Source organism: Amblyomma maculatum, chromosome 1 (genome assembly GCF_055883805.1).
Source record: "Amblyomma maculatum isolate TAMU_Amacu chromosome 1, ASM5588380v1, whole genome shotgun sequence".
NCBI lineage: Eukaryota > Metazoa > Arthropoda > Arachnida > Ixodida > Ixodidae > Amblyomma > Amblyomma maculatum.
The window spans coordinates 150,917,305-150,940,738 of NC_139344.1; the positions used below are offsets into that span (position 1 = coordinate 150,917,305).

At 47.1% G+C, this 23,434-nt stretch overlaps 2 long non-coding RNA genes across 3 annotated transcripts in view; one reads left to right on the forward strand and one right to left on the reverse strand.

Moving 5' to 3' along the window:
- Window positions 1-4,597: 4,597 nt before the first annotated feature.
- The window catches only part of LOC146204603 (uncharacterized), a 66,598-nt gene continuing 47,761 nt past the window's right edge, over window positions 4,598-23,434 (reverse strand). The window contains exon 8 of the long non-coding RNA XR_014703974.1: window positions 4,598-4,872. This is a non-coding gene — a long non-coding RNA (uncharacterized LOC146204603). The remainder of the gene's footprint in view (window positions 4,873-23,434) is intronic.
- LOC146204604 (uncharacterized) lies at window positions 12,962-14,442 on the forward strand. Of its 2 annotated transcripts, none has more exons than XR_014703972.1 (2): window positions 12,962-14,080; window positions 14,138-14,442. It is a non-coding gene; the product is annotated as an uncharacterized LOC146204604 (long non-coding RNA). The 2 variants fall into 2 exon arrangements; XR_014703971.1 differs by having other exon boundaries at window positions 12,962-14,064.

Sequence of the window (23,434 nt, forward strand, 5' to 3'; positions counted from 1 at the left end):
GGTCTGCCAGGTAGAGGGACAGGATGTGGAGGGAAGGAGCAAAGGGTTCAGGGCAAAGGGTACTGGCAGAAGTGGCGAAGGAAGGATGGTAGAGGGGTAGGGTAAGGAAGTAAGGAAGAGTGTGTGTTTTCAGTCGGCGCCATAGTATTGCGTGTTTATTGTCTAGGGAGTGGTGGAGTGGGTTGGTACAGCTGCCGCGAGTCTAACGTAGACCTGCGGAAGCCCGCTGAACGATTGCATGTCCTCCTTCGTGAATCCCGGATTAGCCTCCTGTCCGGGATTCCCAGAGTGTGCAGGCACCCATATCAGCTCTACATGACGGGGAGAGGGGTGCATCGGGCGAGCCCAGTAGGCTAAAAGCTGGGACATGGACTCGACCTCGTACAAAATTTAGAATCACTGTTTTTGAATATGTTAAAATGTGCGGGGCCTACGTGCAGGTTATGGCTATTGGAATGGTGGCTACCTCTGCAGCTTCTGGGGAGGTGCCTGGGGAGAGCAATAATGTGATGAGAGGGGATGAGGAGGAATCCACCACGGCTGCAGTCGCTTCATCACCCATTCATGCAGCGTCTACCTATACGCCGTACGACTAACCGCCACAAAATCAGCGGAGCCCCTTTGCACGGGCTATGCGGCGCTGGTCATCCTAGAATGGATGCATATATTTCGGGAGTGGCCTGATAAGCAGTTCTCGATGTACGTGTGAGGGATGGAGAGAAGGGTTGGGTCGTTATCCGGTATTCTTTACAGCACACCATTATGCAGCACACGCATGCAGAATACATCCCGTCGGATATAGAGGCTCCAACCGCTCCATCTCCATTCACGTATGTGGCAGGGAAATATAGACCAGCAGAAGATAAACGACAGAACTTTAACTGAGCTCCAGAAGTTCAAAGAAAACGAGTAGTGAATGTCTTCCCCTCACGCAAACAGATTTGGGACTTCTGTTTTGTCGCCAACTACATCACACACACACACACACACACACACACACACACACACACACACACACACACACACACACACACACACACACACACACACACACACACACACACACACACACACACACACACACACACACACACACACACACACACACACACACACACACACACACACACACACACACACACACACACACACACACACACACACACACACACACGCGCGCGCGCGCGCGCGCACGCGCGCACGCACACACACACACGCACACACACACACGCACGCACGCACGCACACACACACAGCAATTAGTCTGATTAGTTTTTCTGGACGTTTCACAGCCCGTGCGTGCGACTTCTGGCGAACTGTCATTGTCTGTCTTATACAAGGTAACAAACGCGTCGCGCCGTTTGTGCTTTCTAAAGTCTTGGTCCATGTGTGTTCGGTCCGGCGAATTGTATATGTTGATGCAGATGGCGTACAGATGCGAGCATACCGGAAGGCGTTGCACGGTGCTCGTGAATACTTTCAATCGGCACAAAATTTACTCAAAACGCATTTATTTAGCCATTATAATTTGCACACTAATTAGAAATCATCCCAGGCTGGGCAAAATCCAAACACTTGCATATCCTCTTTTCGCAATTTTATGGCATCGCTCCTTGTCCCTGTCTGAGGTGGTGCAGTCAAATTCCATGAAGACTGCGGGTGAATGGAGGCGGTTCAAGCATTTCCGGCGGAAGAACCCCCCTTGGGCGCACGATCTGGAGCCGAAGCCTGGGTTAGTGTTACGGCCATCAGTAGCCTACCACTGGCACCCACGTCAGCTGTCAGCTTCTTGGTTCCCTGCAGTTGACCGTAGAATCAATTATGTACATCACAGAACATGCATGGAAAACATACACTTTCCAATTGCGTACCAACAATCTGTCCTGCGGCGTCTTCTTCCCCAAGTGAAAATGGATGGTGGCTGTGTAACCGCTGCTACTGCGGGAACCTGCCATCCTTGGAGGCGAAGCCGCCGCAGAGATCAGTTGTACCGGAATGATTGATGTCACTCTGAAACTTGCCTCGGCCACCTTTGAGAGGCTGGACTGCAGTGGTAGCCTTCGACTGGACGGGTGCGCCGGTCGTGCCAGAGGGATAGATGGCCCTTGGTAAATTCGCTGACCCATCACGTCCCAGGCGAGCTTTTCCACGGAGGCGTTTCTTCGGTTTGGGATAGCAGCGGTAGGCGTTCGACTTGAAGTGCAGGATCTGCAAAAGGGCCGCCGCTCTTCGCCTCGTTTGCCACGGTTAAATTTGTAGCAAGGAAATAACCGGAGCATTTGCTGCAGAGATCAGTCTCCGAACAGATCCGCTCGAGGGCACGTGCCAGAACTGGCGCTGAAGAAGACGAAGGAAAGACAGCAGGCATAAAAGGGCTCCCAGAACAGCCTTTCTACCTAAGGCAGCGCTCTTCTTCTTCCGTTATGTGGTTGTCGCGTGGTCTGCAGCGCGGAGCCACCAGAATTATGCTTATTTCCAGACATTGTAAACTGTGAAGTGCACTAGTGTCGCAGCTCCTATGAAAGCGTTGTAAAGGACGAGTTTGATCTAAAGTACCTCAGAATGCAACCTAATGGAAAAGAAACAATTCCGGCTTCCTTTCCAAGGGGTGGGTTAGGAAAATATTTGCTGGTTGACAATTGCAGTTTTAAAGAGATACAAAAAGTGAGCAGAAAGAAAAAATATATGAACTTAGGGAGGATATTTACGCTTAACAGCGTAAACAAAAATGCAATATGAAGAGAACACACCATCGCGTATAGATGGCCAATGACAAGCGAGTTGCAAATATTGAAAGAAAATTTATTATGGTACAGTACTCGAAACTTGAGGGCTATCCAACTGTATTCGTATAAATTGGGAGGTATCTTAGCATTATGCGACAAGAATGTGGGACAAATATTGGAACCTGGATTTTTAACGCGGTAGCGTTAAGGAGCTCGTGTCGCATAAAAGCCGGTGTCGTCGTCGGCGTTGGCCGTGAGCGATAAATTCCGGCATGCACTTCATAAATAAAAAGCAACTTCCAAGTAGGGCTGGGTGGGAATCGAACCAGGGTCTCCGGAGTGTGAGACGGAGACGCTACCACTCAGCCACGAGTTCGATGCTTGAAAGCGGTACAAGAGCGCCTCTAGTGAATGCGGTGTTGCCTTAGAAACGTGCCGTAGAACGTTATACTGCGGTGTATATCGGTAATTATGAGCATGTTACTTACAGAAGTCGCAGTTACACGAGTAGCGAAGTACGTTTCCGCTACATTTCTTCTGCGCTTTCGCCCATGCAGAGCCATCTTGCGGCAAACACAGAAGAACCCCTCCTCGCAATGTGCGGCGCTGCCCCGACACGTGGCGCGCCACTCGCCCCTGACGTTTCGCCGGGCACCCTCACGGGTTATAGAATCAAGCGTCTTTCCTTTCTTTAGATCACTATCTATGCTCACCCGCTTCTCCCCTTCGGGCCATAACGCAATAACGCTATCGCGTTCCACTCTTAAAGGCGAAGCATAAGCGTCCTCCAAATTTTTTTCTGTAACTGTATATACTTTATTCGTGAGTATGCCAGTTTCCAATCAAGGAATGCTCGTAGGCAAAATATGGTTGGAAAGATCCTGCACGATGTGCACGATCCTTTTTTTTTATTATTATTATTTTTTTAACTTTGCCATCAGGGATAGTGAGAAAGCAACAGGGAAAGTTGGAGGAAGCTATGAGTGTAAGCAGGTTTCCACCAAATAATCTCATAAGTTGCCGATAAATAGATTGTTTAGCGTCCGATTCCTGTAGTCAAAGTAAAGTACCACCGCAGGCCTGCTTTCCGTAGTAGCACTTTCTGACGGATGGCGTAGCTGGGCAGCTTCAAAATATACATATCTCATATCGCACAGTTCCGGTGAAGCACCACAATGCGGGCACGTTTCGGTCACTTGAAAGCGTCCGTCATGCCAAGACGTGCAGAGTGTGCCAGAGCCGCTCCTGCCCGAATTTGGGGCACAGACCTACCTGCTCCTGCCGAGTGAGGTTACGGGGAGAGAGTACGGACACGGATGAATTAGAGCGCGTGTTCGCTAGCGCAAAGACTCTTTGTCGGAAACGTGGGACAGGAACGGATCTGGGGGAAGAGGGGAAAAGTGGCTGGATGTGTGACGTGTCAAGGTGTGTCATTTTATTTTTTAGCCGCACCTATGACGGTACACAGCAGCTTTTTCAAACCTGTAATTGACACTGAGCTTATCTAGTTTGTTATTTCCATAAAGCTGTTCATGATTAACTGACTCCGCGTCGTCTCGGATAGCATTTCACACACACAAACACACACACACACACACGCACACACAGCAATCAGTCTTATTAGTTTTTCTGGACGGTTCAGAGCCCGTGCGTGCGACTTCTGGCGAACTGTCATTGTCTTATACAAGGTAACGAACGCGTCGCGCCGTTTGTGCTTACCAAAGTTTTAGTCCATGTGTGTTCGGTCCGGCGAATGGTATACGTTAAGTAGATGGCATACAGATGAGAGCATACCGGAAGGCGTTGCACGGTGCTCGTGAATACTTTCAACCGGCACAAAATTTGCTCAAAACGCATTTATTTAGGCATTATAATTTGCACACTAACTAGAAATCATCCCAGGCTGGGCAAAATCTAAACACTTGCATATCCTCTTTTCACAATTTCATGGCATCGCTGCCCTCTTCGCTGGCTGAGGTGGTGCTGTTAAATCCCATGAAGACTGCGGGTGAATGGAGGCTGTTCAAACATTGCCGGTGGAAGGACCCCTCTTGGGCGCACGATTTGGAGCCGCAGCGCCGGTTAGTGTTACGGCCGTCAGTCGCCTTCCACTGGCGCCCAGGTCAGCTGTCAGCCTCTTGGTTTCCTGCAGTACACCACAGAGCTTGCATGGGAAACAGACACGTTGCAATTGCGTACCAACATTCTCTCCTGCGGCGTCTTCTTCCCCAAGTGAAAATGGATGGTGGCTGTGGAACCGCGGCTACTGCGGGAACCTGCCATCCTTGCAGGAGTCGAAGCCGCCGCAGAGATCAGTTGTACCTGAATGATTGATGTCACTCTGAAACTTGCCTCGGCCACCGTTGAGAGGCTGGATCGACTGCAGTGGTAACCTTGGACTGGACGGGTGCGCCGGTCGTGCCAGAGGGATAGATGGCCCTAGGTGAATTCGCTGACCCATCACGTCCCAGGCGAGCTTTTCCACGGAGGCGTTCCTTCGGTTTGGGATAGCAGTGGTAGGCGTTCGACTTGAAGTGCAGGATCTGCAAAAGTGCCGTCGCTCTTCGCCTCGTTTGCCACGGTTCAATTTGTAGCAAGGAAATAACCGGAGCATTTGCTGCAGAGATCAGTCTCCGAACAGATCCGCTGGAGGGCACGTGCCAGAACTGGCGCTGAAGAAGACGAAGGAAAGACAAGAGGCATATAAGAGCTCCATGAACATCCCTACCAAAGGGAGCGCTCTTCTTCTTCTATTATGTGGTTCTTGCGTGGTCTGTAGCGCGGAGCCACCAGAATTATAGGCTGTATAGACCGTTTACAGCGAGTAGTTCAACTCTTTTGCAACAGGTGGCGCCACTAGGACGGCCGTCATTGTTGCCTTCGGAACGCACTGGCGTGCAGTGCGGACTGCTGTTGTGCATCTTGCGTAAGAATGCCGGCTGACATTTAAACAGCGCTGCTTTGATGCAGGTGGCATCTGTATAGTCGAAGTATTCTGCGAGGAAGTAGAGCTAATCACCCTGTTGTTTACTGGCGGAAGAACAGACGGTGCACATCATGGCCTAAGCCACTGTTTTTCTCGGAGATGTATCACGAGTTCGTGTCCCTTTCTGGGACAAGAAAGCACCTGTGAATTGTAGAGAAAGGCTATACATCACGCACCGGCTCATTTTAGCACCGGCAGCAGCCTTGGGAACGCGAGAACGACCCTGACGTTTTCTGAGGAATTGTATATTGGGTCTTTGCACTGCTGCCGCGTTATTTTCGCAGGACGTTACGAGGTACCTTGACGTTGCTATTAATGTCTATGCAGTTATAAGAATTGATTGTGTAGAGAAGGAAAGTCAGTGTGGGCATGTCAGTGAATCTGCTTACTTTAATTAGGTACTGTTCCCAAGGATATGCGGGATCGAATATCGGCCTCGGCGGCTATTTTTCGATGCAGCCGAAAACCCAGGGGTCCGTGTGCTTTGCGATATCAGTGCACATTAAAGAACCCCAAGAGTGTGGGAATTTGCGCGGTCCTCCACTCACAGCCTGAGTCACTTTGGGGCGTTAAACCTCACAAACAAAACCAAACTTTAATTAGACAAACACTGCTGCAATACATGTAATGACTGCTGCGTTTATAAAACTAATGCACAGGACAACGATGAAATTTACCACGGTAAGATTTTTTATATCCCCGCTTGTTTGGGCTGCCTACTGTGGGTTCTGAATTCCGGTGCAGTGTCAGTCACCTTCGCCCGACCGCAGGTGAACGCCGCTGAGCGCCTGATGCGGCCTTCAAGCAGCGTAATAGTCTTTTGAAGCAAGAACGTTTACAGGAGGTAAAATTATACCTTATCATTTGTCGGGGATTACACGTGCGTCGATATTGAGCAGTGAATATTGTGCACAATGTTAAAGGAACATTCATAATGCGTCTCAGCCAGCACGGTCTGAACATGCGTTCGCCCTGTGCGCAATAAAATAAAAAGAAAAATTTGAGGGGTAAATCAGTTTGTAATGTATTACGTTTTACAGAAAATTCCGTTTTCCACAAAGAGCGCTGGAGAGAGAATTGATAAAAAAGAAACAAAAAAAAAGCGAGTCGACGGCTGATGCGTTTGTCGAAACGTTCTAGCCAATGCGGACAGTTAGGAGGACGCAATAAATGAACTACGTGGTTAAATTAATCATTTTTTAGCACCTACACAAGCGTGGCGCGACATGGTCCGTAGGGTCACGAAGAGTCGGACACGACTGAACGACTGAACTGAACTGAGCACCTACACATACTATAGGCATTCACATGAAGTTTTTTGGATATCTACAAGCTCGTTGTCCTCAGCGACAGCGGGTACGATGCACCGTGTAGCTGAGTACCAATGCGCCGGAAGCCATCAAACCAGAAGGCCAGAAGGCCGGCGATGGCGCAAGGGTTACATGATCAAATATGGCAGCGCCCATGCGCTCGCGCTGCAAAGGGTATATAAACCCGGAGGCTTATTTCCAGACAGTAAACTGTTAAATGTACTAGTGTCGCAGCTCCTATGAAAGCGTTGAAAGGACGAGTTTGGATCTAAAGTACCTCAGAATGCAACCTAATGGAAAAGAAACAATTCCGGCTTCCTTTTCAAGGGGTGGGTTAGGAAAGTATTTGCTTGTTGACAATTTCAATTTTTGAAGAGATACAAAAAGTGATCAGAAAGAAAAAATACGAACTTAGGGAGGATATTTATGCTTAACGGTGTAAAAAAATGCTATATAAAGAGAATACGCCATCGCGTATAGATGACCAATGATAGGCACGTTGCGGATATTGTAAGAAAATATGGTATGGTACCGCACTGGTAACATGAGGGGCATTCCAACTGTTTTCATAAATATTGGGAGGTTTCTTAGCATTATGCGACAGCCGGCCGACTGTGGGGCAAATATTGGATTCTGGATTTTTCTGGAACTGTATATACTTTATTCGTCTGTATGCCAGTTTCCAATTAAGGAATGCTCGTAGGCAGAATACGGCTGGAAAGATCCTGCATGATGTGCACGATAGAGGTTTTCGTTTTTTATGCGAGAGGTTTGCATCAGGCATAGTGAAAAGGGAGCGAGGAGAGTAGGAGGAAGCTAGAAGAAGGAGTGCGAACAAGTTTCCTATAATAATCTCATAGGTGTCCGATAAAATTATTGTTTAGCGTCCATTTCCTGTAGTAACAGTGAAGGTCCCATCGCAGGCCTACTTTCCGTGGTAGCACTGTCTCACGGATGGCGTAGCTGGGCAGGTGGACAATATATATCCCTCACCACGCACAGTTTCGGTGAAGGACCACAATGCGGGCACTTTTTGGTCTCTTGAAAGCGTTCGACACGCCACTGATGATGCACAGAATGTGTCAGAGTCGCTCCTGCCTGAATCCGGTGCACAGATACCTCTCCTCCTGCCGAGTGAGATTACGGGGAGAGGGTACGAACAACAATGAATTAGAGCGCATGTTCGCTGGCGCAAAGACTCTTTCTCGGAAACATGGGACAGGAACGGATCTGGGGGAAAATGGGAAGGTAGCGAGATATCTGATGTGTCAAGGTGTGTCATTTTATTTTTTCGCCACACCTATCAGGGGACATCAACAGCGTTCTGAAACCTGTAATTGGCACAGAGTTTATCTAGTTTTCTATTATATTCCATAAAGCTATCTATTTTTAAAAGGTCACTGTCCAGGGAAGGACCTTTTAAGCAAAGGAGCCCAGTGTTTCGATCAGGTACCGGAGATAGTCTGTCCAAAATGCTACAGTGACACGCGCGCCGCAGAGCAACGAAAATACAAATCAAAGCTCTTTCATGTTCTCCTTTAGGAAGCCAGCTTTACCGTTCCCTGCGCTCGCCCGTCGAGCCGAAGCTATGACGTCTGAGTCGTAAACGACGTCCATTGGTCCATCTCACTGTCTGAGGGTGAAGGATGGGTGTTTGTCGCTTGCTGCGCGCTTTTTCGTCGCCACAGCCGGACTGAATCGAGCGGCGCGCGCTCCTTCGGCCTTTTTTTTTTTTTTCCCACCTCCCGCCAAACGCGGAGGAGGAAGGGGAATTTGTCTTGTGGAGGCTAGAAGACCGGGCAGGAGAGCGAAAAACCTTTGCGAGAGAACGGGAGGAGAGAAACACGACGGAATCGGGTGATTGCGGTGGCTGTAACTGCGTTATTAGTTACTCCTTTCAAAAATATTTTGCTGCCTTGCGTTCTGGAGGCGAAGTCTCACAGTCACCGGGGAAGAAAATATTTTCGACTGGAGAGAGAGTGCGCAGTCGGCCTTTAACAGACTGCGCGTCGTCTCGATTAACAGTGCGCGAGCAGGCAGGCAGGCACACACACACACACACACACACACACACACACACACACACACACACACACACACACACACACACACACACACACACACACACACACACACACACACACACACACACACACACACACACACACACACACACACACACGCACACACACACACACACCAGTTAGTCTATTAGTTTTTCTGAACGCTTCACAGCCCATGTGTGTGCCTTGTGGCGAACTGAGGTTGTCTGTCTTAAAGTTCAGAACGCGCCGTTCGTGGTTACCAAGATCTTAGTCTATGAGTGCTCGGGCTGGCGGGTGGGGTACGTTGATGTACATGGCGTACTGATGTGAGCTTCCAGCATGCGTTACACGGTGCTCGTGAATACTTTCAACCGACAAAAAATTTGCTCAAAACGTATTTATTTTAGCATTATAATTTGCACACGAATTAGAAATCATCCCAGGCTAGGCAAAATCCAAACACTTGCATATCCTCTTTTCGCAATTTCATGGCATCGCTGCCATTGTCGCTGGCTGAGGTGGTGCAGTCAAATCCCACGAAGACTGCGAGTGAATGAAGGCTCTGCAAGCATTGCCGGTGGAAGGGTCTGCCTTTGGCGCACGATCTGGAGCCGAAGCCTGGGTTAGTATTACGGCCGTCAGTCGCCTCCCACTGGAGCCCACGTCAGCAGTCAGCCTATTCGTTCCCTGCAGTTGACCGTAGAATCAATGATGTACATCACAGAGCATGCATGGGAAATATACACGTTCCAATTGCATACCAACATTCTCTCCTGCGGCATCTTCTTCCCCAAGTGAAAATGTATGGTGGCTGTGGAACCGCGGCTATTGCGGGAACCGGCCATCCTTGAAGGAGTCGAAGCCGCCGCAGAGATAGCTGTACCGGAATGATTGATGTCACTCTGAAACTTGCCTCTGCCACCGTTGAGAGGCTGGACTGCAGTGGTAACCTTGGACTGGACGGGTGCGCCGGTCGTGCTAGAGGGATAGATGGCTGTTGGAGAAATCGCTGACACATCACGTCCCAGGGAAGCTGTTCCACGAAGGCGTTTTTTCGGTTTTGGATAGCAGCGGTAGGCGTTCGACTTGAAGTGCAGGATCTGCAAAAGGGCCGCCGCTCTTCGCCACTTTTGCCACGGTTCAATTCATAGCAAGGAAATAACCGGAGCATTTGCTGCAGAGATCAGTCTCCGAACAAATCCGCTCGAGGGCACGTGCCAGAACTGGCGCTGAAGAAGACGACGGAGAGACACGAGGCATATAAGGGCTCCTAGAACACCCTTACTACCTAACGCAGCGCTCTACTTCTTCTGTTATATGGTTCTCGCGTGGTCTGTAGGGCGGAGCCACCAGACTCATAGGCTGTATAAACTCGGAGGATTATTTCCAGACTCTGTAAACTGTGCAGTGCACTAGGGTCGCAGCTCCCATGAAAGCGTTGTAAAGAACGACTTTAGATCTTAAGCACTCGAGAATGCAACCTAATGAAAAAAAAAAAAAAAAATTCCCCCATCCTTTCCAAGGGTTGCGATAGGAAATTAGTTGCATCATCACAATTGCTGTTTTAAAGAGATAAAAAAGGGAGCAGAAAAAATACTAACTTTAGAGGCTATTTAAGATTAACAGCGCTAAAAATTGCAAAATAAAGAGAACACGCCATCGCGTATAAATGTCCAATGACAGGCGAGTTGAAAATATTTCAAGACAATATAGAATGGTACAGTGCTCAATACATGAGGGGCATTCGAAGTGTTTTTATATATATTATGAGGTATCTTAACATTATGTGCAAGCCGGGCGCTGCGGGACGAATATTGAAATCTGGACTTTGCAGTGAACAGTATATACTTTATTTGTCAGTCTGTCGGTTCGCGATTAAGGAATGCGTGAATGCAGAATATGGTTGGAAGGATCCTGCACGATGTTCACGATCGAGTTGCTTGTGTATTATCTGGTCTGTAGAGGATGCGCCTTTGAAATATGCCTCTGAACTTGGGCTCCTGGCTGTGACGTCGGTACAGTCGTCGAGTTTCGTCCGAGAGAATTACGCCTTATGCTCTTATCGATTATACCCTGCACTCAGCTTTAAGCAAAGTTATTAGCCACAGTTGAAATCGATATATGGCAGTTCCTTGCTGTTAACTAATTCTATGTATCAAGTGAGAATTGAAATCTGATATGAGCAACAAGCATCACATCGCAGTGACGCGTGTTGCTGTGACGAGAGGTTTGGTCCCCTGCGACCAAACCTCTCGTCTGGGTACGTGCATAGACATGCTATTTGACTGATTTAGATTCGTCAACAGTTGCCTGAAAGAGAAGGAACTGAAGTGCTTTCAGGCTAAAAAACTTTTTTTTTTTTTGTGGTCATGAGCCTCTTCTGGCGGCACCAAATAATTCTATTGCTTGTTTTGGGCTGCAGCAAGATCATGTCCATTCATGTGTCGTTACCCGTTAGTGGCAGCCATAGCAGTACATCTGCTTTGCTGCCTATAGCCATCCGATAGACATCTTAAGCCGTACGAAAAGTGGCTCTAGCGCGCGATTTTTTCTCTAGCTTTATTATTTCTTTACTGGCAAGCTTTATATGCAAGAAGACCAGAATTTTCCACTGTGTTTATCTTGTGGGAAGTGTGATCGCGGCCATGAATATCTTTGGATGAATCGATGCAGAGACCAGAGAAAGTCAGCTGTTTCAAATCTTTGCAATTAAAAGGACATTCGTACAGGCGTATGGTTGCAACGCATTATCATCACGGTGGTGATGCGGCCGTCCATGCTCCAGTTGTTTGGTCGCAGTTGCTCCATTGATTCAAGGATGTTCCTCTCCATTGTCTTTCAATGAACACGTCGAAGGAAATTTCGGTATGCAACATTGACTAGGAAACGCCTTTAGCAAAGGGAAATTATAATTTTTACTGGCTCCTCACGTGTCTCAAAAGGCTGTAGCGTGAACTGCCGTTTTTTTGTGCCGCCTCCTGCTGGCCTCAATTCAAGAAGCAATATCCCTTTCCTAGCGCAGTGCCTTCTCGCCAGCACGATGCATTAAACACCGCGTCATTAACAGGCGCGTATATTCGCCTTTGTCAGGACTATAATGGCTATCTTGACGCAGAACACAAATCAACGTAATCATCGCACGTTTTTTCTCCCATACCATTTTCCTTCTCCCATACCAAACCTCTCGTGATAGCAGCACGCGTCACTGCGATGTGATGCTTGTTGCTCATATGAGATTTAAATTCTCATTCGATACATAAAATAAGTTAACAGCAAGGAAGTGCCATATATCGATTTCACCTCTGGCTAATAACTTTGCTTAAAGCTGAGTGCAGGGTATCGATAAGAGCATAAGGCGTAGTTCTCTCGGACGAAACTCGACGACTGTACCGACGTCACAGCCAGGAGCCCAAGTTCAGAGGCATATTTCAAAGGCACATCCCGTAGAGACGAGATAATACACAAGCAACTCGATCGTGAACATCGTGCAGGATCCTTCCAACCATATTCGACGTACGAGCATTCCTTAATCGCGAACCGACAGACTGACCAATAAAGTATATACTGTCACTGCAAAGTAGAGATTTCAATATTAGTCCCGCAGCGCCCGGATTGCAGATAATGCTAAGATACCTCACTATATATATATAAAAACACTTCGAATGCCCCTCATGTATTGAGCACTGTAACAATTCCATATTTTCTTACGATATTTTCAACTCGCCTGTCATTGGACATTTATACGCGATGGCGTGGTCTCTTTATTTTACATTTTTTGACGCTGTTAATCTTAAATAGCCTCCTAAGTTAGTCAACAATGCAAACACGGCGGCCAGTTGGTTGATCATACTGGGGAATACTGCGCTACATGATAGACAGAGACAAGTGAAAGACGACACACGAATGAAGTGCAAGCTTACAACTGTTTATTTTTATCGACAAAACACGTACATATATACATATAGCATTCTCGTCAAATCACAAACACATCATTCATGCGTGTGATCACGCACGTTATCACTTCGACCACAACTACGCATATGCGCACAAATAAACAGTTGTAAGTTTGCGCTTCATTCGTGTGTCGTCTTTCACTTCTCTCTATCTATCAAGTAGCGCAGTATTCCCCAGTACTTCTAAGTTAGTATTTTTTTTTTATTTCTGCTCCCTTTTTTATCTCTTTAAAACAGCAATTGTGATGAAGCAAATAATTTCCTATCTCAACCCTTGGAAAGGAAGGGAAGAATTGTTTTTTTTTTTTTTTTTTTTTCATTAGGTTGCATTCTCGGGTGCTTTAGGTCTAAAGTCGTTCTTTAAAACGCTTTCATGGGAGATGCGACACTAGTGCACTTCACCGTTTACAGATTCTGGAAATAATCCTCCGAGTTTATACAGCCTATGAGTCTGGTGGCTCCGCCCTACAGACCACGCGAGAACCATATAAGAGAAGAAGTAGAGCGCTGTGTTAGGTAGTAAGGGTGTTCTAGGAGCCCTTATATGCCTCGTGTGTCTCCGTCGTCTTCTTCAGCGCCAGTTCTGGCACGTGCCCTCGAGCGGATCTGTTCGAAGACTGATCTCTGCAGCAAATGCTCCGGTTATTTCCTTGCTACAAATTGAACCGTGGCAAACGAGGCGAAGAGCGACGGCCCTTTTGCAGATCCTGCACTTCAAGTCGAACGCCTACCGCTGCTATCCCAAACCGAAGAAACGCCTCCGTGGAAAAGCTCGCCTGGGACGTGATGGGTCAGCGAATTCACCAAGGGTCATCTATCCCTCTAGAACGACCGGCGCACCCGTCCAGTCCAAGGTTACCACTGCAGTCCAGCCTCTCAACGGTGGCAGAGGCAAGTTTCAGCGTGACATCAATCATTCCGGTACAACTGATCTCTGCGGCGGCTTCGACTCCTTCAAGGATGGCCGGTTCCCGCAATAGCCGCGGTTCCACAGCCACCATCCATTTTCACTTGGGGAAGAAGATGCCGCAGGAGAGATTGTTGGTACGCAATGGAAAGTGTATGTTTCCCATGCATGCTCTGTGATGTACTTCATTGATTCTACGCGCCACTGCAGGGAACCAAGAGGCTGACAGCTGACCTGGGCGCCAGTGGGAGACGACTTACGGCCTTAACGCTAACCGGCGCTGCGGCTCCAGATCGTGCGCCCAAAGGGGGGTCCTTCCACCGGCAATGCTTGAACAGCCTCCATTCACCTGCAGTCTTCATGGGATTTAACTGCACCACCTCAGACAGCGACAAGGAGCGATGCCATGAAATTGCGAAAAGAGGATATGCAAGTGATTTGATTTTGCCCAGCCTGGGATGATTTCTAGATAGTGTGCAAATTATAATGCCTAAATAAATGCGTTTTGAGCAAATTTTGCGCCGGTTGAAAATATTCACAAGCACCGTGCAACGCCTAACGGTATGCTCGCATCTGTACGCCATCTACATCAACGTATACCATTCGCCGGACCGAACACACGTGGACTAAGACTTTGGTAAGCACAAACGGCGCGGCGCGTTCGTTACCTTGTATAAGACAGACAATGACAGTTCGTCAGAAGTCGCACGCACGGGCTGCGAAACGTCCAGAAAAACTAGACTAATTGCTGTGTGTGTGTGTGTGTGTGTGTGTGTGTGTGTGTGTGTGTGTGTGTGTGTGTGTGTGTGTGTGTGTGTGTGCGTGTGCGTGTGCGTGCGTGCGTGCGTGCGTGCGTGTGTGCGTGTGTGTGTGTGTGTGTGTGTGTGTGTGTGTGTGTGTGTTGTAGATGGCGACAAAACAGAAGACCCAAATCTGCTTGCGTGAGGGCATTAAGGGCTTCCACAACGTGCCCAGGGAAGACATTCCATAGCACTACTCGTTTTCTTTGAACTTCTGGAGCTCAGTCATAGATCCGTCGTTCATCTTCTGCTGGTCTATATTTCCCTGCCACATACGTGAATGGACATGGAGCGGTTGGAGCCTCTATTCCCGCCGAGATGTATTCTGCATGTTCGCTCAAAAGAACACAAGATGCAGGTTTGGTTTGGTTTGAGGGGTTTAACGTCCCAAAGCGACTCAGGCTAGACGCAAGTCGCGGCGCAGAAGTAGAACCTAATGGGTATAAAATTCGCTTCCTACTGTAAGGGCTACTAGACTCCTAGACTATACTCTTTACTTTCCCTCTTCACATGCCTACCCTAACATTTTGTAAATAGTTTCTTCCTTGTTCGCCGGAACGAAGATACAGCAGTGAAGATGCAATCCACTTTGCTTTCAGAGCTATTATACACAGATAATGGTGTGTTGTAAAGGATACCGGATAACAACCCAGCACTTCTCTCCATCCCTCACACGTACATCTAGAACTGCTTATCAGGCCACTCCCGAAATATATCTATCCATTCTAGGATGACCAGCGCAGCATAGCCCGTGCAAAGGGGCTCTACTGATTTTATGGCGGTATGTCGGACGGCGTATGGGTAGACGCTGCATGCACGGGTGATGAAGCGACCGCAGCCGTGGTGGATTCCTCCTCAGCCCTTCTCATCACATTACCGCTCTCCCCAGGCAGCTCCCCAGAAGCTGCAGAGGTAGCCGCCATTCCAATAGCCATAACCTGCACGTAGGCCCCGCACATTTTAACATATTCAAAAACAGTGATTCTACATTTTGTACGAGGTCGAGTCCATGTCCTTGCTTTTAGCCTACTGGGCTCGCCCGATCCACCCCCGTCCCGTCATGTGGCGCTGATATGGGTGCCTGCGCACTCTGGGAATCCCGGACAGGACGCTAATCCGGAATTCATGAAGGAGCGCATCCACTCGTTCAGCGGGCTTACGCAGCTCTACATAGCCTCGCGGCAGCTGTACCAACCCACCCCTCCACTCCCTAGGCAATAAACACGCAATACTATGGCGCCGACTGAAAACGCACACTTTTCCTTACCCTATCCCTCTACCATCCTTCCTTTGCCACTTCTGCCAGTACCATTTGCCCTGAACCCTTTGCTCCTTCCCTCCACATCCTGTCCCTCTACCTGGCGGACCTTCCCCCGTGGAGGCTAGAGGACTTGAAAACCTGGGAAAACTGCATGGAAGACCCTGCTGCACTCGGAAGACCGGCCGTGCAGACTATCGCCACCGGCCGGGCTGTTAGTGTTATAAGCCTGAGGGACATAACCACTTCAGTTGCAGTGCGGTGGTGCGGGGACCCAGGGGCCTGCTCGCCCTGAATTTCTACGTATAATAAAGATCTTTCAGTCTGTCTTTACGCTTTTATGATAGGTATTCATGCGCGTTTTCATCGGTTGCATCAAATACTCCACAAAAAGCAGTCACGAGACGCCACCCTCAGTCCCTTGCACCTGAGAGGCATGTAAACCGAGAAACCTTAGTTGCACTCATGGCTTCTTGATACTCAATACCACCAGTACTGGTGTCACGGTCACCCAATTGCATCTAAATCACTCTTGTACTCACTCGAAGAACTGCAGCAGCGTGGAATCGCCCTTGTCATAAATTTTTATTGTCTGCGCATGGAGTTTGGTGCCCATGAGACGCCACACTGCTACACCGATCGCGGGATCTTACTACTTCCTAAGAGCCAAAAAAAAAAAAAAAAAGAAAAGCGTCTGGCGACGCTTAAAACAAGAAATTTTCTCAATCTGGATAACCTTAGCTAGTGGCACCCAGAAAAATTTTGAGAAGTAAAATATGTCGGGATAGGGCTCAACTTACAAATGGGTATATAAACATGTCCATAAATCCAAGATAGAGGCTCATATGCCACTTAATACTTCCAAACCTCAGCTTTTGTCTTTCACTCGCAGCGCCCCAAAACTTATTTTCTAAATAACAACTCTGTCAAACTTGCTGCTACCTACAAGTACCTTGGAGTTCATCTGCAATCTGACTTAACATGGCACAACCACATTGATATAACTTTAGCATCCGCCAACCGCTCACTCGGCCTTCTAAAGCACAACCTCAGACAGGCTCCCCCCACCTGAAGAAGCTAGCCTTCCTCACGCTCATTCGTCCGAAGATTGAATATGCATCAGCCATCTGGAATCCTGAATAAGCCTATCTCATAGCAAACATTGAGTCCTTGCAGAACCGTGCTGCGCGTTTTACTTATTCTGACTACTCATATTGTCGTGTAAACAGCGACGAATATACTACCAGTGTCACTGCCCATAAAAATCGCGCCGAATTAGAAGACTTGTCTTTCCGCCGCAAGCTATCACGGCTAGCATTTTCCCATAAACTGTATCACCATACATCGCTCCACCACGATTTTTTCCTATCACCATCAGCCTTCTTTCCACGGCTCGACCATCCGCACAAAGTTAAGCGCATCGCGTGTCGTTCATCTCCATTTGCAAAGTCATTCATACCTCGCACTATCATAGAGTGGAACAATCTACCAGCACACATAGCCATTGAATCCAACGCCTCCATATTACACGATCTCACCCGCAGCGACGCTGACATTTGATGTGTACTTTTTTTTTTGTCAGTATGTACACACTATAGTACATTCATTTTTGTTATGCCTTATTGTTTTCTGAAACCTATACTTTGTATTCTATTGCTTTCTATAACCTGTTTCTTAATTCTGTAGTGCTTAATTATTTTCCCATTTTATATTTAGCCTGTTTATTGCTCATTTGCTGTTTATAATGTTCCTGTTATTTTTTTTTTTTTTAACACGGAACCCCCCTATGTAATACCCTCGAAAGAGGGCCTTTATGGGTATGTTGAATAAAATAAAAAAAGAAAAAGAAACAGAACAATTTTCGGAGACCCTATTGTTAAGCTCAAACACCAAGTTTCAGCTAGGTTTAATCCGAATGGCTGAACATGCCGCCCAAGTTCAAGGACTCCAGTCCACCGTCTAGGCAGATAAGCGGACGCCTATCCTGTATATGTTGGATAAAAAGGTTTTACCGCCAACACGGCCTTTATGATTTCTTTTAGAGGCTGTAATCGTAGGCGAGGGACACGACGGTGCCAGTCACAGCTCTGCGCTAAGGTCATTTTCACAACAGGCTACTTATTTTATTCTTATTAATTTTTGGTGGCGGTAATGAATGTTGATGAAGCTTCACTGCAGACATAAGTTGTCCTTGATTCTGGTAAATTATTTTTTCTAGAATTTTATTTTTTGGGTCTTCCTTCGTTCATACTTGAGAAAATCGCTAAATGTTTTCCTTTGAAATGCCATAATTTTGCTTGCAAATGAATTCAATATTCTGGCACTGGTAAGAACCTCCTCATGACAACTAGGGACTTCATAAACTAAATGGCCTCGTTCTCATGCGTAAAAGGTGGCCGATAAAGAAGAAAGCAGTATTTGATGCCCTCGCTGTTACTCGTGAAAGCGGCTTTTCACAAACACCATGTGCATTTGGTTCTGTTCCCCTTTTCTCCTTCATAAAAGCGCAGCTTTAGTTGGAAATAGCGTTTCATAATTTAGTATACGGCAGAAGCATAATTCTGGGCAGACAACTTAAATCGCTCGACGGTGTTTCTTGCGAAATACAATACAAATAAAATGGTTACACATTTTCTTGAGGACTTTGCATACGCGCACCTGGTGGCCAAAGTAAGATAAGCAGTTTTGAAATACACAATTAAATTTCTTTTCTAGCACGACTAAAGCTGTTCTTTACAGGTCCTTAAAAAGACACCTTCGGCACCTTTTTTGCATCACTCTATGCCGGGGTTGTGTTTGTTTACCTCTTTTTGGGCATTTGGTTATTTTTTTTTTTTTTTGCTTTCTTACAACGAAATCACAGGTCCTCTTGTTAGTTCTTTCCGGCTTGCCTAAAATCAACATAAAATATGCTTTGATTTCTTCTTTGTGCTACGGGCCTTCACTGCCGTAGAAATTTCAACAACGCTACTTGTCCGACCAGTCGATCATTGCAAACACTCCTCTCGCCGCCTCTATAAAGCCCACAAAGGTCGTGCTGGGCTGGAAGTCTGAGCGTGGAATGTCTTCTCTTCCTCTTAAGAACACCAGGAAATGCTTTGTAAGTTTCATAGCCTCAAGAGTAGGAGTTAAGGAGTAATAATTAACTACTAATAATAATTAACTAATAATTAACTAATAATTAACTAGTAATAATTAACTAGGGGCAGCGGTGGCGTAGCGGTAGAACATCCGCCTCGCATGCAAGAGGACCGGGGTTCAAATCCCGGTGCCGCGCAATTCTCCACCGGATGAAAAAAAAAAAAAAAAAAAATCCGCGTGTCGATGGAATTGCATATACAGGTTTGGGGTGCGACCTGATGCCGGTGAACACCTCCGGCAACGCACTCCCTCACCAGAACAGGAGTTGGCCACCCTGGTGCAGTAATTGGCCACAACCTCCTATGATAAGCTCCATAAAACCCCGGCCCTCAGTCACCAGCGGCTGCGGAACAACTGACCACGGCGGCGGTCAGACCTGTGACGCAGCAGGGGGTGCTAAGAAAGCCTGGCTCCGCTGGACAGGCCGCCATTGGAAACTGACCCTGGCAACGTTTAATGCTAGAACTCTAGCTAGTGAAGCTAGTTTAGCAGTGCTGTTAGAGGAACTAGAGGGCATGAAATGGGATGTCATAGGGCTTAGTGAGGTTAGGAGGCCGAATGAGGCATATACTGTACTGAAGGATGGGCATGTACTGTGTTATCGAGGTTTACCAGAAAGGCGACAACTAGGAGTAGGTTTCCTTGTCAATAAGTATATAGCGGGTAATATAGATGAATTCTATAGTATTAATGAGAGGGTTGCAGGCATCGTAATTAGACTTAATAAACGGTATAAACTGAAGGTTGTACAGGCCTATGCACCTACATGTAGTTATGATGACCAGGCAGTTGAAAGCTTCTATGAAGATGTAGAATCGGCAATGCGAAAAGTAAAGACGCAGTATACTGTACTAATGGGCGACTTCAATGCCAAGGTAGGGAAAAAACAGGCAGGAGACAAGGCAGTAGGTGACTATGGCATTAGTTCTAGGAATAGCAGAGGGGAGTTACTAGTTGAGTTTGCAGAGCGCAATAACTTACGAATCATGAATACCTTCTTCAGCAAAAGGAAGAACCGAAAATGGACATGGAAAAGTCCTAACGGAGAGACTAAAAATGAAATCGACTTCATAATGTGTTCAACCCCCGCCATTGTGCAGGATGTAGAGGTAATCGGGAAAGTTCGATGTAGTGACCACAGGATGGTGAGGTCCCGAATTAACCTAAATCTGAAGAAGGAACGCAATAGATTAGTAAGAAAGAAACCCATCAACGAATTAGCGGTGAGGGGGAGGGCAGAAGAATTCAGGATCTCGCTACAGAATAGGTATTCAGCTCTAACTGAGGATGGCGACATTACCCTAGAGGCAAGGAACAATAATTTCAGAGATATCATTACTGAGTGCGCGGTAGAAGTAGGCGGTAGGATAGTTAGAGAGGATACCGGTAAGCTGTCTAAGGAGACGAAAGATTTGATTAAGAAACGGCAGAGTATGAAAGCTTCCAATCCAACAGACCAGATCGAATTGGCCGAGATATCAAAGATAATCAATAAGCGCAAGGTGGCCGATATAAGGAAGTATAACATGGAGAAAATTGAGCATGCTGTAAAGAACGGGGGAAGCCTTAAAGCGGTAAAGAAGAAATTGGGCATAGGCAAAAACCAGATGTATGCGATAAGGGACAAGGCGGGCAAAGTCATCACTAATATGGACAAGATAGTCAAAGTAGCCGAGGAGTTCTATACAGATCTCTACAGTAGCCAAAGTAGTCAGGACCGTAATTAGATTGGCGGTAGGGAAAAACAGTCAGACGTTCCACCAGTGACGAAGGACGAGGTCAAGAAAGCACTAGAAACTATGAAAAGGGGGAAATCAGCTGGAGAGGATCAGATAACTACAGATTTGCTGAAGGACGGGGGGGATATCGTGCTAGAAAAACTGGCCACCCTGTATACGCAGTGCCTGGTGTCATCGACGGTACCGGAAGCATGGAAGAATGCAAACATTATCCTCATTCACAAGAAAGGGGACTCTAAGGACCTTAAAAATTACAGACCAATCAGCTTACTGTCTGTTACGTATAAGGTATTTACTAAGGTAATCGCTAATAGAATCAGGACAACCTTAGACTGCAATCAAGCAAAGGATCAAGCAGGGTTTCGGAAACGGTACTCTACTATCGATCATATCCATACCATCAATCAGGTGATAGAAAAATGCTCGGAATATAACCAGCCCTTATACATAGCATTCATTGATTACGAAAAAGCATTTGACTCAGTTGAAACCTCGGCGGTGATGCAGGCATTGCGAAATCAGGGGGTAGACGAGCCGTACGTGAAAGTGCTGGAAGATATATATAGTGGCTGCACAGCAACCATAGTTCTACATAAAGAAAGCAACAAAATTCCCATAAAGAAAGGTGTTAGGCAAGGAGACACAATCTCCCCAGTACTATTCACAGCTTGTTTAGAGGAAGTATTCAGAGACTTGGAATGGGAGCAGTTAGGGATAAGGGTAGATGGAGAATACCTCAGTAATCTGCGATTTGCTGATGACATTGCCTTGCTAAGCAACTCGGGAGATGAACTGCAAATGATGATTGATGACCTAGACAGGAAAAGTAGAAAGGTAGGCTTGAAAATCAATATGCAGAAGACTAAGGTAATGTTCAACAGCCTCGGGAAGGAACACGAGTTTACATTAGGTAGCGAAATACTGGAAGTAGTAGGCGAATATATCTACTTAGGACAGGTAGTAACCGCAGATCCGGATCATGAAAAGGAAATAACAAGAAGAATAAGATTGGGATGGAGCGCATTTGGCAAGCACTCGCAGATTATGACTAGCAGCTTACCGGTATCGCTCAAGAGGAAAGTATACAACAGTTGCATCTTGCCTGTACTCACCTATGGGGCTGAAACGTGGAGGCTAACCAAGAGAGTTCTACTTAAGTTGCGGACAACCCAGAGGGCTATGGAACGAAAAATGGTAGGGGTAACATTAAGAGATAGAAAGCGTGCAGAGTGGGTCAGAGAAATAACTCAAGTTAACGACATTCTAGTGGAAATTAAGAAGAAGAAATGGACATGGGCAGGACATGTAGTGCGAAGAGAGGATAACCGATGGTCGCTGAGGGTAACAAACTGGATTCCAAGGGAAGGAAAGCGTAGCAGGGGGCGGCAGAAAGTTAGGTGGGCGGATGAGATTAAGAAGTTCGCAGGGGTCAAGTGGATGCAGCTAGCACAGAACCGGGTTAAGTGGAGAGATATGGGAGAGGCCTTCGCCCTGCAGTGGGTATAATCAGGCTGATGATGATGATGATGATGATGATGAATTAACTACTCCCCCCCCCCCCTCTTTTGTAATAGGTTCCTCCTTTTATTAGTGCCCCGCTGCCGTAGTGCAGTAGTTAAGGTGCCCGACTACTGTGGCGGTGAACTCGGGTTGATAGCCATCGGCAGTGTTTTTATGGAGCCAAAGCGAAAAGGCATCCCTGCGTTGTGAGATGTCAGTGCATGTTGATCAACGCCAAGCGGTCGAAATTGCCGGAGTGCGCCACTACGGCGTCTCTTATAGCCTGAGTCGCTTTGGGACGTTACATCGTAAAAGCTAAACCAAAGCAAACCTTTTAAAAGCTTCCTGCAGAATGTACATAAGATGTTCCACACGCCTGCCTTGATAGAAAAGTCAGGTGGAAAAATCACAATGGCCCGCTCTTTAACACACCGTAGGCTTTCAACGGCTGTTCGCTGCTCTTCATTTCTGCAAATATTCGTTGGTGGCATCGCCCGAACCACGAGAACTCGAGAAGATCACACGTACAGTCGTCCTGATTTTTAATAATATAGTGCGAGCGTCGACCAAACTGCTGGCCAGCGCCTTACAAAGGCGATAAGCGGGCAACACGGCCAGAGTTTGAGCACGCGCACGAAGGTAGAGCGTCGTCTGCTAGGTTGTTCCGATCGCGAGGCGACACGCCCTGCCATATTTGTTCGCAAAAAAAAAAAATTAAACAGAAAAGAAATGTCGGCCAAAAGAGCACACGTATTTTTTGTTGCCTCTTTTATCATGTCCCCACCTAACAGAGGGCTGCTCAAATCAGAAGGTTCGCATTCGAGGAAAATCTTTTCGGGTGCTGGTGTATTCGCTTAATCTTTTTTTCTTTATTTTAACTCCGTTTCGCCAGCATGGCCAGCCGTAATAGAAATAAGAAAGAGGAAAGTCACAGCTGTCACACCTTATTCTTGCGTACCTGCTCTGTTTTCCGTCGGGTTTTCGCGAATAGATTTTGTGGCAGGGCGTGTGCTCTCGTGATCGGAAGAGCTTAGCAGACGATGCTATCTCAAGACGTGCTGCGCGCTTA